General features: G+C 37.1%; 1 protein-coding gene across 2 annotated transcripts in view; it reads right to left on the bottom strand.

Annotated features, from left to right (window-relative positions):
- The window catches only part of plcb1l (phospholipase C beta 1-like), a 480,463-nt gene that overhangs the window by 358,272 nt on the left and 105,947 nt on the right, over positions 1-16,244 (bottom strand). The window lies entirely within an intron of this gene.

Genomic DNA, 16,244 nt, shown 5'->3' with positions numbered 1-16,244 from the left:
TCGTCCTTTAAGGTGAAATGATCCCACACAGCTGACATTTTTACCGATAAAGTCTCTCGGTAAATTGGGAGACGGTAATGTAAATGTAGTGTGTTGAAGGTGTGCCGTAAAATGCGGACCGGATTTTAGGGAAACCGAAGCAAAAACTGGAATGGATTATGTAAATCGGTGCGCTGGAAAACGCGGACTGGACTTTAAAAAAAAAAATTTTTTTTTAAACTGGATCGGAAGTCTGGATCGGAATTTTTCCCGTGTTCCGATCCGATGCGCATTTTTTTGCCCATATCGGCGTCCGATCCGATCCAAATATCGGATCGGGACATCTCTAGAACATACTGTACATAAGTACTGTATTTGTTTATTATTACAATAAATCCACAAGATGGCATTAGCATTATTAACATTCTTTCTGTGAAAGGGATCCACGGATAAAAGGACTTGTAATTCTTAAAAGATACATGTGAGTTTGTATATTGTGACTAAATATTGCCATGTAGTGTATTTGTTGAGCTTTCAGTAAATGATACTGTAGCGACTTAACTGTTCTGCCCAAATGCATGATGGGAAGAGGTGCAACCATGACTGTGTGTGGTGGCTGCAAATGCTATATCTTCTCTGCGTTGGGTACACTACAGGGTGTTAAGAAAAAGATCAACTCCTGTCATCCTTCCCCACGTCGCTTCCCACAATATTTATAGTTGCTGTGGGAAAGATGACAAAGCTTTTGCCAATTAAAAGCACGGCCCCAATGAATGCTTGTATCTACTCCACTCAGTTGACACTGCCTTTTATCTCTGTATATAAGTAAAACGGCGCCATTGTAGGCTGTTTGCGGCATTGCGTGAATGAGTCGTATCGTGAATGCGTTAATTGCGATAAATATTTTCACGTGATTAATTTTTTAAAAAAATTAATTACAGTCTGTTAACGTAATAAATTTGACTGCCCTACGTTTAATAAAACAAAACAAATGCATTCATTTGGGATGAAATCCATAACTGATGCTACAACAATCTGACGATTTACTGGCAAGCGGGGTGGCCAGTGGGGTGGCCAACCAATTTATAGGGGTGGCCGTGGCCCTAGATCAGACATGTCCAAAGTCCGGCCCGGGGGCCAAATGCGGCCCGTGGTCAAATTTCATCCGGCCCCCAGCCTCTGTCATAAAATCAATAACGTCTGGCCCGCACGCAGACTTAATAAATTGGTCAGCAGTACTGCTACCAGCGTATGAAGTAGCTTACACACTAAATGCTGCTCCTCATTTACCCACTAAAAGGCAGCAGCACTCTATGCAACATTACCCCGTGTGACCCTTTACTCCCAATTTTCTAAAATGGGGACAATCAACAAAAAAAAGAAAGTTAACTGCGACTGCTGACGCTTCAAGGATAGGTGGAAATTGGCCTATTTCTTCACTAAAATAAGCAACAACTGTGTCTGCGTTATTTGCAAAGAGACAGTTGCTGTTTCAGTTCCAGTTCAATGTGAGGCGATATTACCAAACAAGACATGCTGACATGTACGACAAAATTACAGGGAAGATATGCAGCGAGAAATTGAAGCAATTTGAGGCTAGTTTAATTTCACAGCAAGAGTTTTTCGCAAGAGCCCGAGAGTCGAAAGAGAACGCCACAAAGGCTAGTTGCGAGATTGTTGAAATTATTATTTAAAAAATAAAAAATAAAGCAAATGTGACACACAGAATGGCTTGCTAAAATTTGCTTAAATATATTGCTCTACGTAAAGGACGTCAGCCAAGGTCGGCCCCCCACATTTTTACAACACCAAATCTGGCCCTCTTTGCAAAAAGTTTGGACACCCCTGCCCTAGATAAACCACACTGGACTATAAGTCGCAGCTGTCCTCACTGTATTATGGGGTATTTACACCAAAGGATAAGAATCGGTAACACTTTTTTTGACAGCAGCATCAAACAACTGTCATAAGACCAAATGAACCACCATGAAGCTTTGAACCAATTATCTGCGACGCTTCATTGCTTCATTTGCCACCTGCTGTTAACACTGACAACTCTGTGTTAATCATTTTCTCAGTTACTGTTAAGAACCGGTAACACTTTATTTGACAGCAGCATCACATGACTGTCATAAGACCAAATGAATCACTATGAAGCTTTGAACCACTTGTCTGCAAAGCTTCATTGCTTTAAGAAGCTTCATCTGCCACCTGCTGTTAACACTGACAACTCTGTGCAAATTATTTCTTCAGTTACTGTTCCAGTTGTTTCATTAATTGCTAGTTATGATATTTGGTAACATTTTATATGACAGTGACAACATTAAACTTTCATACTTATGACATGACACTGTTGGACCATTAATGAATGCCTATAACTGATGTCATTTATTGTTATCCAGCAAATTATCTCACTTTTGAATGGATGTAAAAGATCCAAGCTGCACATGAATGGATTTCGTGACATAGTTTGCCGGATGACACTTAATGACATCCGTCATAAGCGTTCAGTCATGTCATAATTATGACTATCTTATCTTATGACAGTCTTATGACACCGGTGTCAAATAAAGGGTTACCTATTAACCCAAATATATCAACAAATAAGCCGCACTGGACTATAAACCAGAGGATTCAAAATGAGGAAAAACGTAGCGGCTTGTAGTCAAAAAATCACGGTATAATTTTAAGTTAAATTAAAACAAAAAAAACAAAAAAAGAATAAAGAAAATTAACCCCTTTATAGCCAACGTATCACATTTGATACACCTAAAATTTCATGATTTTGAGAATAATTCAGATTTTTGACAATTCTTTTTGAAAAAAAAAAAAATGATGGATGCAAGTCAACACATGCATCTGCAGGTTCCATGAGAAAACCAAGGGTTATAGATGTCAGAGCACTTATTACACATATTCATTTTGAGTTTTATTTTTAGAAATTTGAAAAAAAGGTTTCATTAGGACCTTATTTTTCAAATTTTGGGATTCTCTGATAATTGCTTCATGTTGCAGGTATTTAAGGGTTAAAATAACTGCAGTCCTGTAGGTGAGCCAAGACCCACAGCCATAGATCAGCATTATTACCATCAGAATAAATATAATTGAATTATTTTCCATAAAAAGCACGTGTGTATGACTCGTATCATGTTTACATTATACACACTCAGTTTCTCAACACAGACCGTTCATTGAGAGAAAAAAAACACTAGTTTACCACCGCTAGACACACTCAACACACAGGAGTTAACTCTCATAGCTGGTGGGAAACATTCATGACATTTTACTACCCTTTAACTTTGTATATATGCGAAATCATATTTGAGGTATTGCCTCTTCGACAGCCACCCTCCGCAAACATGTTTTACATGTCTGGTTGCCCTCCCCCTCTAAGCCGCGGTCGTCCGTAACTTTTTTGTCGCTATAGTCTTCCCATACCAGCGATTTTGTTTTTTCGTAGCGGAAAAAAGTTCAGGAGTTTCACCTCCTCCAGCCATGTAGCACAGCTGATTCACTGACACTGAGCAACACCCGGTGGGGGAGGCTTGAACCTTGCAGCTGCAAGCGAGGGATTTCTCCCTTCATTTTTGGGACATAAAAAATAGCTAATACCGTAGGGACGGTATGACAGAAAAGTTTCCATACCATGGTACACCTTGAAACCGGTAATCAGCACATATCTACTCGACATCCGATCTTTTCGACATCAGACGTATAATTCGACTTGTTATTTGTCTCGACATATGACATGCTTGAAATACGACGATTTATGACAACGTCGTAATTTCATTGTTTTCCTGCAAGACGGACGCACGATGGATTTTCTTGTCAGAGAAATCAACATAGGTCCCAAGCAGTGTTGCCACTAATGCGTTACGCATTAGTGTAATCTGATTACTTTCAGTAACTAGCAATCTAACGCGTTCCATATTTCCAAACCAGTAACCTGATTAAAGTTAGTTTCCTTAGTGTCTGTGCGTTACTATTTTGTTATTGCCTCATAATGTATGTATGTAAAATGAAGAATATTGTAGTCATGTACGAAGAGCATTTCGAATAGAAAATGTTATAAAGGTTCCCACTACGCGTTCGTTTCCATGGTAACCGCTCACAATTCCTGTTTTATTTGAGCCGAATGCAGCCACCTATTGAGATGTGAGAGGGAATGTTGATCTGTGTGCATCCATGAATGAACGTGGCAGTAGAGGGAATTACTAATGCACCTGCCCAGAATAAATATGCGGTTGGGATTTTTGTTGACCTCAAGAAAGCTTTTGATACAATAAATCATTCAATCTTACTTGAAAATTTAGAAAAATATGGTATTCGCGGGGTAGCTGGGGACTGGGTGAAAAGTTATTTAACAGGCAGGGAGCAATATGTCAACATCGGCTCTTATTCATCAAATAAACTAGGTATTTCATGTGGGGTTCCACAGGGGTCAGTGTTGGGGCCTAAGCTTTTCTCTTTGTATATAAATGATATATTTAATGTATCCCAAGTTATAAAACTCATTCTCTTCGCAGATGATACAAATATTTTTTACAGTAGTGATAGTTACATTGAACTTGTAACTACCGTGAACAGGGAACTAAACTTGATTAAAGAATGGATGGATATAAATAAATTATCATTGAATATAAGTAAAACTAAAGCAATGATTTTTGGGAATGCAAAAATTGATACAAAACCAACATTTAGTATTGAAGGTATACAAATTGAAAATGTTGTTGAGAATAAATTTTTGGGAGTTATAATTGATGACAAACTGTCTTGGAGACCCCACATCAGACATATAAAAACCAAAATTTCAAGAAGCCTTTCAATTTTGAACAAAGTTAAAATATATCTTGATCACAATGCACTCCGTATTCTGTTGTACCTTGATTCTCCCATATCTTACATACTGTGTGGAAGTGTGGGGGAATACCTATCGCAATACGACAAATCCTTTAGTCATCGTACAGAAACGAGCAGTTCGCATCATTCATAAGACTGGATTTCTGGATCATACCCATGAACTATTTCTTCAGTCTAAATTGTTTGAATTTCAAGACCTAGTCGATTACAACACTTACATAATTCTATATAAAGCTTTTAACAACACATTACCCGCAAAGTTACAAACACATTTCACCATTCGTGAAAGAGCTCACAATTTAAGAGCTTACGGGGAGTTCGTACTTCCTAGATTTAGAACGACTCATAAGAGCTTCTGTGTGTCTGTACGAGGAGTTAAATTATGGAACAATCTGAGTTCATCACTAAGAGAGTGTAAAAATATTCACATATATAAATTTCATTATAAACAATTAATTTGGTCTAAGTATATTCAGGGAGGGTCTTAAATGTACAGTGTAGGTCTTTTACCATACTGGTATGGATATACGCAATATAAGTGTGTGTGTATTTGTATATATTTACACACACATATACACACACACATATATATATATATATATATATATATATATATATATATATATATATACACACATATTTAGGTTTTGTTGTTCTTGTTTTCTCTCTTTTGACTGAGGGAATCAATATTGAGGGTTCGGCCCTCCCGTTATATGTGTCGGGGAAGGATGTATTCTATGTAACTAAACAGAAAAAGGTTGCAGGAAAATAGTTATTTATTTTGATGATACTTGAGAAATCGGGGTGGGATTTAATAAGTTTTCTTCGTCCCACTCCCTTTCAGGCATTTTGTTTTGTTTTGTATCTTTCTTTTGTCTCTGTTGTTTCTTGAAAGCAAAGATCTGCATTTGTGAAGATGAATGTAACTGCCTGAAATGAAATGAAAATTTTAAAAAAAAAACGTGAGTATTTTTCCTTCATTTTGGAGGGTTCCAGATATATGTTGGAGCCGCTACATGCGCGGTAGTCATGGCTCCTGCTCATCCTTGCCAAGTAGTAGTTTTCCTGGTGCACACATGTCATTTGATTGCTTGAATGCTATGCTAGTGTAAAAACACCTTAACAGTCCACGAGTTCACTTTTTGAGAGGTACAAGATTTAATCCAGTAAGCACTATTAAGCGCAACCTTTAAACCCCTGTGGCAAGTCAAAACCTTTCAAATATTTCAGTCCCACAAACATGCAAATAAAATGAATTATTAATCTTTCGTTCTTAGTAGGAAATATCAGTGAATGATTAACTTCGAAGATTCCAGGAACATAAAGTTACTTGGAATACATCTGCAGCACTGGGTGACTAACGGAATGCAACCAGAGGCCACTCTGTATTTTAATTGCTAAAAGGATGATCCGGGATTATCCCTCATCAAATGTTATTGTCCTGGAGAGTGGACAAACATATCTTGTGATCTCTGTGGTCTTTAATCTACTGCCATCAACCTGGATGAAAACAGTTGTCGCTTTGGCCAAAACACTGCCGCTTGGTCTAACATTCATGGCTTAATGGACCCCAGCGGAGGGGATCAATAGGAGTTTTTCTTGAGGAGGTGCACACCCGCACAAAAATTCTCAATTTCTAACAAGGATTCAATATTTTATTACATTGTACGAATGAAGCAGGTAGAACTGTGGCGCTCAATGCATTCGGTACTTCAGTAGTGATTCACTTGATTTACAGTAACTCAACTCCTACACATTAAAGATTGGATACACATTCTAATCATGTCACAATCATATCATACAATAATGCAATATTGGAACCAGTGTTGATCAAATTACTTTTGAAAAGTAAAAAGTTATAGTTACTTCTCTAATAAAAGTAACTACAGTGATCCCTCGCTACTTCCCAGATTCGCAGATTTTGTAATCTTGTTGTAAATATCTTGTTACAAAGAGTTCTAAATTCATATTTATGTACACTTTATTCACATCTACGTATGTATGCACACTTACACACATACGTATCATATGAGAGTGAGAGAATTAATGTACAGTAAGTATTATTTATTTTACACATTACCGTAATTTCCCGAATATAAGGCACACCCGTGTATAATACGCACCCCAAATTTACTTGCAAAATCTATGGAAAATTATTGCACCCGTTGATAACGCGCACCCTAATTTTAGCACCAATAAATAAAATACAAGAAAAAAGAGCTCGTGTACAGATACAGAAATGCCATATTACTGACTGGTGAAACACAGCACAAGCATAGCACATTGGTAGTTCAAAACATTACCATAAACTGACAATATTTACGGTAATAATATGATTTGACAACTTCTCCAACTTACCAGACTCTAGGAGAAAACAAAACAGATGTGACTTTTCTTTTAAAGGCTGCTGTATAACTTGCTCGTTTCATCATGATGAATAAATGTTTCTTCCATGGATTGATAAGGTAAAATGAAAGTAAGAACGTAAGTCGGAAATCCGTAAGAGCTCATCGCTGTCGACACGACAGTAACAATAGGAACTATTGTTATTTGGGTTTGAGTTTCCCGACGGACAGATATAGTTGACGGACACACACAGGAAGTGTGTTGTTACGTTTGTTACGGTCCGAGTTGCGGAGCTGCAATAAACGTTGACTCAAATGAGTTCAAGAAACTAAATTCTGTGCTTTATGAAGAGTGAAAAAAGCAGAATTTAACACAGACGAAATCATCTGGCTGATTAGAGTGAAGTATTACCGAAACAAAATGGTGACGCCACGTACCGTAATGGTCGGCAACGGGTCGCCGCATACGTTTCTCCAACACAACGTGGCCATGTCAATAAAAAAAAAAAAATCGGTTTATATTAAAGCTGTCAAACGATTAAAATTTTTAATCGAGTTAATTACAGCTTAAAAATTAATCGTAATTAATTGCAATTAATCGCAATTCAAACCATCTATAAAATATGCCATATTTTTCTGTAAATTATTGTTGGAATTGAAACATAAGACACAAGATGGATATATACATTCAACATACGGTACATAAGGACTGTATTTGTTTATTATAACAATAAATCAACAAGATGGCATTAACATTATTAACATTCTGTTAAAGCGATCCAAGGATAGAAAGACTTGTAGTTCTTAAAAGAAAAATGTTAGTACAACTTATAGAAATTTTATATTAAAACCCCTCTTAATGTTTTCGTTTTAATAAAATTTGTAAAATTTTCAATCAAAAAATAAACTAGTAGCCCGCCATTGTTGATGTCAATAATTACAGGGTGACCCAAAAAGATGCGTACCCATGAAAATTTCAATTGTGACTTTGATTAAAAAGCTATTTATTTCAAATTACAACCACACATTATTCAGTTTATGGAAGACCATTCACCAGAGTTTCAGCTATTTCTGTCAATTTTTAGTCAATTTATGGCTTTCCCAAGATGTGTTCCAAATGTCCACCATTCCGTTGCAAGCAAACCTGTACTCGTCTGACAAAGTTGTCAATCACTTTTACACACTCCTCTTTCGGGATGGCTCTTCAAAGACAATGTATACCAGGGAAATCCACAAACAATTGAGGAACTGAAAACTGCCGTCACAGCAAAAATAAGAGCCATCCCGAAAGAGGAGTGTGTAAAAGTGATTGACAACTTTGTCAGACGAGTACAGGTTTGCTTGCAACGGAATGGTGGACATTTGGAACACATCTTGGGAAAGCCATAAATTGACTAAAAATTGACAGAAATAGCTGAAACTCTGGTGAATGGTCTTCCATAAACTGAATAATGTGTGGTTGTAATTTGAAATAAATAGCTTTTTAATCAAAGTCACAATTGAAATTTTCATGGGTACGCATCTTTTTGGGTCACCCTGTACTTACACAATGCTCATGGGGGCTGAAGCCTATAAAATCAGTCGCATCCAAGCGCCAGCAGAGGGCAGCAAAACTCCATAAAACACAACAAGTGAGCGTTTCACTGTACTGTCATTTAAATCTGTCTGAGCGGGGCATCTGCGTTAATTGCGTCAAATATTTTAACGTGATTAGTTAAAAAAATTAATTAACGCCCGTTAATGCGATAATTTTGACAGCCCTAGTTTATATATATATATATATATATATTTCTGTCTCCATCCATGTACCCGTTTATAATGCGCACCATGATTTTACAAGTTGATTTTGGGGATTAAAAGTGTGCGTTATATTCGGGAAACTACAGTATTTTATGTCTGTTATCTATACTTTATTGACATCTTTGAAACTATGATGTTCTAATGATCACATATGCATTTATAGGGTTTTATATACACTTATTAATATTCTATACAGTGATCCCTTGTTTTTCGCGGTTAATGCCTTTTCCTTCCGAAAATCAAAGATCTGCAAAGTAGAGGCGGACCTTATATTCTTTTTTTTTTTTTTTTTTTTTTTTGGGGGGGGGGGTTCAATGTATTTATTCAGATTTAACAGCATTGGCAAGAGATACATATAAGACATGTTTTCCCCCTTTTTTCTCCATTTTTTTAAATCAATAAAACAAACAAAAAAAATAACCTTACATGTATATTTTAATGTTTTTTTAGCACTGCAAATGTGATATAAATGATATATATATATAAAAGAAGACAATTATTTGTACATGTATACATGCACGTATCTTAACATTTTTAAATAAAAATAATCTGTGATGGACTGAGGGCACGACATTTGATGCGTAAAGTAGCGAGGGATCACTGAAGACACACAAAAAAAAAAATGCTAAAAATCGGTGGCGGACACTACTTTGCGTTATTTCACTTTGCGCGGTCAGTTCTGGTCCTCAATTACAGCGATAAGTGAAGGATCACTGTAATTACTTTACCAGTTATTCAATTATGAAAGTAACTCCTTTGTTGCTTTACTTTAAAAAATGATAATACAAAAAACGATTTAAAAAAGCGTTTTCGTGCAGTAAGAGAAGACAACTCCCTCCTAGAACTATGAAACGTAACGGAACAATAAAACATGCAGAAATTAAGACAGGCATTTTAATTTTTTAAACATGCCTCCAAAACAAAAGTAGCAATAATAATAATAATAATAACAACGCCAACAAGACCTGTCAGACTACTTCTGATTGGCTTTCCCTGACATCTTGCCCTCTGTTACCTAATCAATGACCTCTTCTGAAACGCACTGCGTTCTAGTTCGAGTGAGAAGAGCCAAGTGGACTCCAAGGCTAGTATGAGAGCATGAAACTGTTAACAGAAAACACCACAGATAGCGGACTCTCTCACAGATAGCAGCAGACAGGTCTTTTTTTTTTTTTCTTCTTCAAACACAAGTTACAAACATGTTACTGTCCCACTGTGCTTCCTTCATAATGTAATTTTTAAACAAGAATAACATAGAAAAATGCTTGTCTTTATTAAATGTGTCATTCAGTTCACTCAAATCCACTCACACTTTGCTGAGAACAGCCTCTCACTTACACAATGAGTTGCCACAGTAAACTTATGCGAATTTAATGAAGATTGACACATTTGTGCCTTTGATCGTAGAGTTACCAAGGTTCTCTGGTAAGGTCAAAGCTACAAACCTGTCAATTATCTTTAAGTACCAAACGCAAGCTGGACAGTTTGGCCGCACTGTTTAGCAGGAAGGAGGGCGAGAGGCTGTAATGTAGGACTATGAAGCAGAAAAACATTAAAAAAAAATTTTTTTTTAATTAAAAACCCGATTCTTTTCACCAGATTCCGATCTAAGGATGCAGCTATTGATCATTTTTGTAGTTGATTAATCGATCAACTTGATCGAACAATCAAATAATCGTATTAGGAACATTTAATGCAATGAATTTTAGGGGATGTAAAACACACTTTCAAAAGAGCATTAAATGTGAAAACAAAATAAAATTCCCGAGTGTTTCTTCAAAACTATGCAGACTTTCACTTTCATTTAAAAATAAATTATTACCTGAGTTTAGCCTCAAACCGTATGGAAAAAATAAATGAGGATCTCAGTACAACAAAAGAACAATTGGCTAACTTGCATAGCAAAAGTCCGCTATTTTAAATGTTATAAATTTTTTTCCCACAGTGCCCTTAACAATCTGTTCAAACACATACAGTGGTATGAAGATCAGATCACATTTGATAGTGATTTTATGCAGAAATGTGAGAAATTCCAAAAGGTTCAGACACCTTTTCAAACCACTGTATTCCCATAAAAAACAGCTAAATATACCAAACTAAAATACGATTGCATTAAAAAAAACATTAGCACATACACAAAACTTACCTTTTGTTGGTCTTAACAGGGAGCAGCTGGATTCTGGCCATGTTAAATGAGTTGTGTCATATTCATTATTGCCACTTAAGGGGCAGAATATCCACCCAAATGAACAAAACTAAATGCCAACACTTTCAAAACAAACCATTACAACACCACTAAATGAATACTCGAAGCAGCAAAATTTGATTTGAAGCTTTTTTCTACTCGAATTACTCGAGTTAATTAATTATTGGTTGCAGCACTATTCCGATCCTTTGAAAAATGGCGCGATTGGCCCGATTCACGATCACGTGACATCCCTAGTACAGACTTACGTTAGAAATTACATCAAAAAATTACTTTCATTATGTAATGTAATGAATGTAGGGGTTTAGTTCCTAGTACTGATGATTATGAATCAATATTAGAATTCATGGTTGATACTGCGCCTCCCCTGAAAGAAAATAACACTTTACAAAAATGACCCCACAAAAAATACCTCACCATTATTTGGACATAATCCAAGCAATTGACACTCTTCAAGGGGAGCAAGCAGGAAGCTCTTGGCCGCAAATGCGCAATAAGCAAACAGATTGATGCTATTTACACATAGGAGATGTTCGCACGTACTGTAAGTAGCAGCAGTATGGTTTGCAGTGTTGACTTTACCACTATTTTTATCACCCCAGAAAGTACGCACGCAGTCAATGTGGACGCTTGTCAAATGGTTTTGGACCCAAAATGGAGGCCATATTTTGTCACAACATGTTGAGTAATGCTTTTGACGGTTGAGACTTGGACACACACACAGGTGGTCTACATTGCTTGTGCGACCTTTAGCGCCTTAAAAAAAAAAAAAAAAAAATCTTGTCATTTAGGACGAACGTGCATTTTATACATAGGTTCCTCAGCTGAAGCTTAACCCCACAATAGACGAAAACTGCAAATGCATATACTGTACACATATACTGTATTTTAAAGCTTCACGCATATCATACCAAAATATACGCATGTAAGTTAGCTTATTTGGTCAAGTGTGAAACGATCCGAAACGTTAGACATTCGCTGTCTTTCAAACACTATTTCCTCCTGGCGCTTGCTTATTGCTCTGCAGACAGTCCGTGAAGTCAAAATAATCACCCAAAAATCCCGTGACGTAGCAACTAATCAGTAGTAAAACCTGAGACTGAGAAGAATGACAGTAACTTTATTGATTCTTTTAATTTTATACGGATAAGGATTTTTAAAGTTTTATTTCTAATGCATTTGTTTTGTTTTGAGGTTTCAAATGCAACAACATTCCCATTTATTTCCAATGGCCCCATTCATTTCCAATAGTAAAAAGTGAACTGAAATCAACAGGCAGTGACCTGAAAAAGTTCCAAAATCCTAGGAATGACCCAGAAATGCCTTAAAATCAACAACAACAAAATATTCAAATGTACATAAAGTGACCCCAGGGTGTTTTGTACAATCAGTTTAACTCAACTAGAGAGTTAAAGAACATACGACAGGAGAAAAAAAGTCTTAAATACCATTATTATGTGAATTAGAATCATATTTTGAGACGATTCGACTATATACAACAATTTAGCAAAGCGCAGATGACGAGAAATTAGTCTTTTAATCTGCCGATTAGCCACGCCTACCATTATAGGGCTCTAGCGTCCCCAACAGGTGGATGATGTCAGCGGGAGACTGGGCTCATCGGTTTTACTATTCAGCCCATTGAGGGGGAATTATTCAGAATGAGGAAAACGCGACGAAGAGAGACGCAAAATGTCATTGTTTCAGTCTCTCTACTCCAATATTTTTACAGGATATTCTTTTTATCCAAGTATTTTCCCCAATTGCTAAATAAATGGCATGGTCATGACAAATATGAAACATGAAATCATAAAAATGCACTTATTCAGGACAACATGGCAAAATTACTCCATAATGGTCAAAACTGTCGACTTCACCTTTACTGTCGCACCTCCCGAACGATATTTTATGACACCTAAATCGGACATATGTTATTTCCCTTCCCCGGCTTCGGAGAATGTAAACAAACCAAGAGGCGTGACAGCTAGCCGACATGCTAACCCGAACAGAGTGATGTTTCAAAGTCGTCGAAGCGGAAAATCATACATAACTAGCCCGGATTATTTGACATGACGACTGGGCTGTCGATTGTCTTCGCGGACCGGCAAACCGCCCGGCGATGAGCAATTTATAGCTCGTTCCCCGGAGGAGGGCAGCTGCAGTTGTTGTGCAGCTAATGTGCATGAGGAGAGCTTTTTACATGCCCATCAATGATCAAACATAAGTAGTCCTTTATTTAAAGAAAGTTTGTAGTGTTTACTTTGTAAATCGCTGTATTCGTATTTGACATAATACAAAACAAGATGTTTACTCACTTCCTTCTAGTCCAATAGTAGGGCTTGTTTTGGCCAATATCCACGGTGAATGGGAACCTTTTGAAACTCCAAAAAGGCGTATATGCCTCTCCCTCTTAAAGCAAGATTTTTCTGCAGCCGTTTGGCTGGTGTGATGCGAAAAATAAACGTATTAATCTGCAAAATCGACTGAATCCTTACTCCTCATACACAACAGTATGGCTGTAGTGAAGAGGACGTCTTCAACCATACACGTCACAGCGCCCTCCTCCTCAATGCAAGACCCAAGCCGGAAGTCACTCATTTTTATGCCGAGGGATTCAAAAAACTAAATAAATATAGCAATCGCTTCCACACACATCCAAGCGGTCCATATCATTCAGGAGCATAAAATACCGCGTGTTTTATGAAATAAACATGCTTTTTCATGTCACATGCACTTTAAGGTGCGCTTTATAGTGCGAAAAATATGGTAATTGCCGACTGAAACTCGACGAAATGAGTTTTCATTGACTAAAATCAGACAACCATGAACACATTTTGAAATGACTAAAATACACGATGACGACAGTCATTTTCAGACTATAAGCCTCTACTTTTTCCCCTCATTTTGCATCCTGCGGCTTATTTGTTAATTTATTTGGGCTAATAGGTAACACTTTGTTTGACAGCAGCATCATAAGACTGTCATAATTATGACATGACACTATCATGGGCATTACTGAATGCTTATAACAGATGTCATTCAGTGTTATCCAGCAAATTATGTCACTAACTCCATGTATGTCCAGCTCAGATCTTTTACATCCATTCAAAAGTGAGATCATTTGCCGGATGACACTAAATGACATCTGTTATAAGCATTCATTAATGCTCATGAGTGTCATAATTATGATTGTCTCATGGTGCCATTGTCAAATAAAGTGTTACCAAATACCATATCTAGCAGTTAATAACTTGAACAGTAACTGAAGAAATAATCAGCCCAGAACATAAATTTTGATTGTTATTTACCGTAATTTTCGCACTATAAGGCACACCTGACTATAAGCCACCACCTACCAAATTTGACACCAAAACGACATTTGTACAAAAGTATAAAATACAAAAGTGCAGGACACTTTTTTGTAAGCAGTTTCCTACTCGAGTTTTGCAGGTTAGCAAATTCAAACAATTTAATGTTATGCAAACTCTGATGCAGGTTGTATCAAAATTTCAGTAGCAAAATTGGTGGTGTATTCCCCACCTCCATAACATTGATGTCTTTTTAAATTACTTATAGTAGCTGCTGCTGGCTGAAAAAAAAAAATTCTAATATCCTTCGTCTTTGAAGGGGGAGGATGAGGAGGCATGTTATATTTTCGTCGATATGTGTATTTTCGTCGGTTCAGTGTGTGTGTGAGTGGGGGGGGGTCAAGTCATCAGCCAATCAAACGTGAGTTTGAGGGGGTAAAAATGGACTAGCACATTCAGCACTTGAAAAAGGGGTAAATAAAAGTCTAAACCTAATGAAAAGAATTCGCTTAATAATGGTGGGGTCAGTTGTATCCTTACAAGATATGAAAGGCAATTTAAATTACCTATATAAGTGAACTCATTATAAAATGCAAATCAGGTTGCTTAGAGGTTGGAGGGGACAATGTGAGCATCCTGAAAAGTTGGTAGTGTTATGTCCCTACTGTCCCCCTATGCAAACCTACGCCCTTGGCTGCGGGGTTAATTTGTGCCGGATCTTGCCGGAACAAGATCTGGCACCTCTTGATCTTGGCCTGTGTTCCGGGACTTATTTGGGCAGATCCGGCAACTCTCGTGTGTAGAAAATAATAATAATATAAAAACGTTTTTTGAAAATGTATTGCAATAGCCCCGAATGGTGGGAAAGAAGGAGAAGAGTCATTGATGGCTTTCTCCACATCATTGTGGCAACAATAAGAAAACAATAAACAAAATAACAGCAGACTGCCGCCACTTTCGACCGCAAACTTTTGCTTCTCGCCCGTCTCCCCTTCGCTTCCTACCATTCACAGCTCTCCAGTCCCAGCCTCTCTTAAAGCGACCATGCATCGTGTCTTGTTTTGAGCTTTTTTGTTGACAAAGGTATCAAACACATGATGTGCTGACAACTTTGTTTCTTTATTAACAAATGGAGCTAATAGCACGAACAGAACTTGTGGCTCTTGGAAGGCTGGGCCTCTCTATCTCACTCCCACATCACGTGACCAAAACAACTGTAACGTTGCGTGCACTTCAGGGTGCCTCGGAAAACATTATATCAGAATATTACATAGTTACGGGCGTTACAGTAAAAAATAAAATAATAATATGCATACATTCATTTACAGAACAGATCCCTCGAATTGTATGTTGTTTATAAAAATTTAACGTCATTTGAAAGAGTCTGAGATTTGTTGAAGATGGTTCAAAACAAGTCAGAAAAGCACAAAGATAATAAATTTAAAAAAAAAAAAAAAAAGTCCCACAGCATCGCAAGTGGGCATTTGCGTGTTGTTTTCGGCGTTTTTTTTAAAAAAATTTTAATGTATCACGTTAAAATATTTAACGCATTTAATGCATGCGCTGCACGACCCACTCACGCATTGTCGTGCTCAATCTGTAATGGTGCCTTTTTTCTCTATATAGAGAGATAAAAGGCAGCTTAAAATGAGTAGAGTGAATTTTGGCAGCCTATGGAGCCTTTTTTTAATTGGCTAAAGCCTTACAATCCCTCTCCCTACAATTAGAAATATCATGGGAAGCAAT

Source organism: Corythoichthys intestinalis, chromosome 19 (genome assembly GCF_030265065.1).
Source record: "Corythoichthys intestinalis isolate RoL2023-P3 chromosome 19, ASM3026506v1, whole genome shotgun sequence".
Taxonomy (NCBI): Eukaryota; Metazoa; Chordata; class Actinopteri; order Syngnathiformes; family Syngnathidae; genus Corythoichthys; species Corythoichthys intestinalis.
This window is presented reverse-complemented; position numbering and strand designations above follow the sequence as displayed.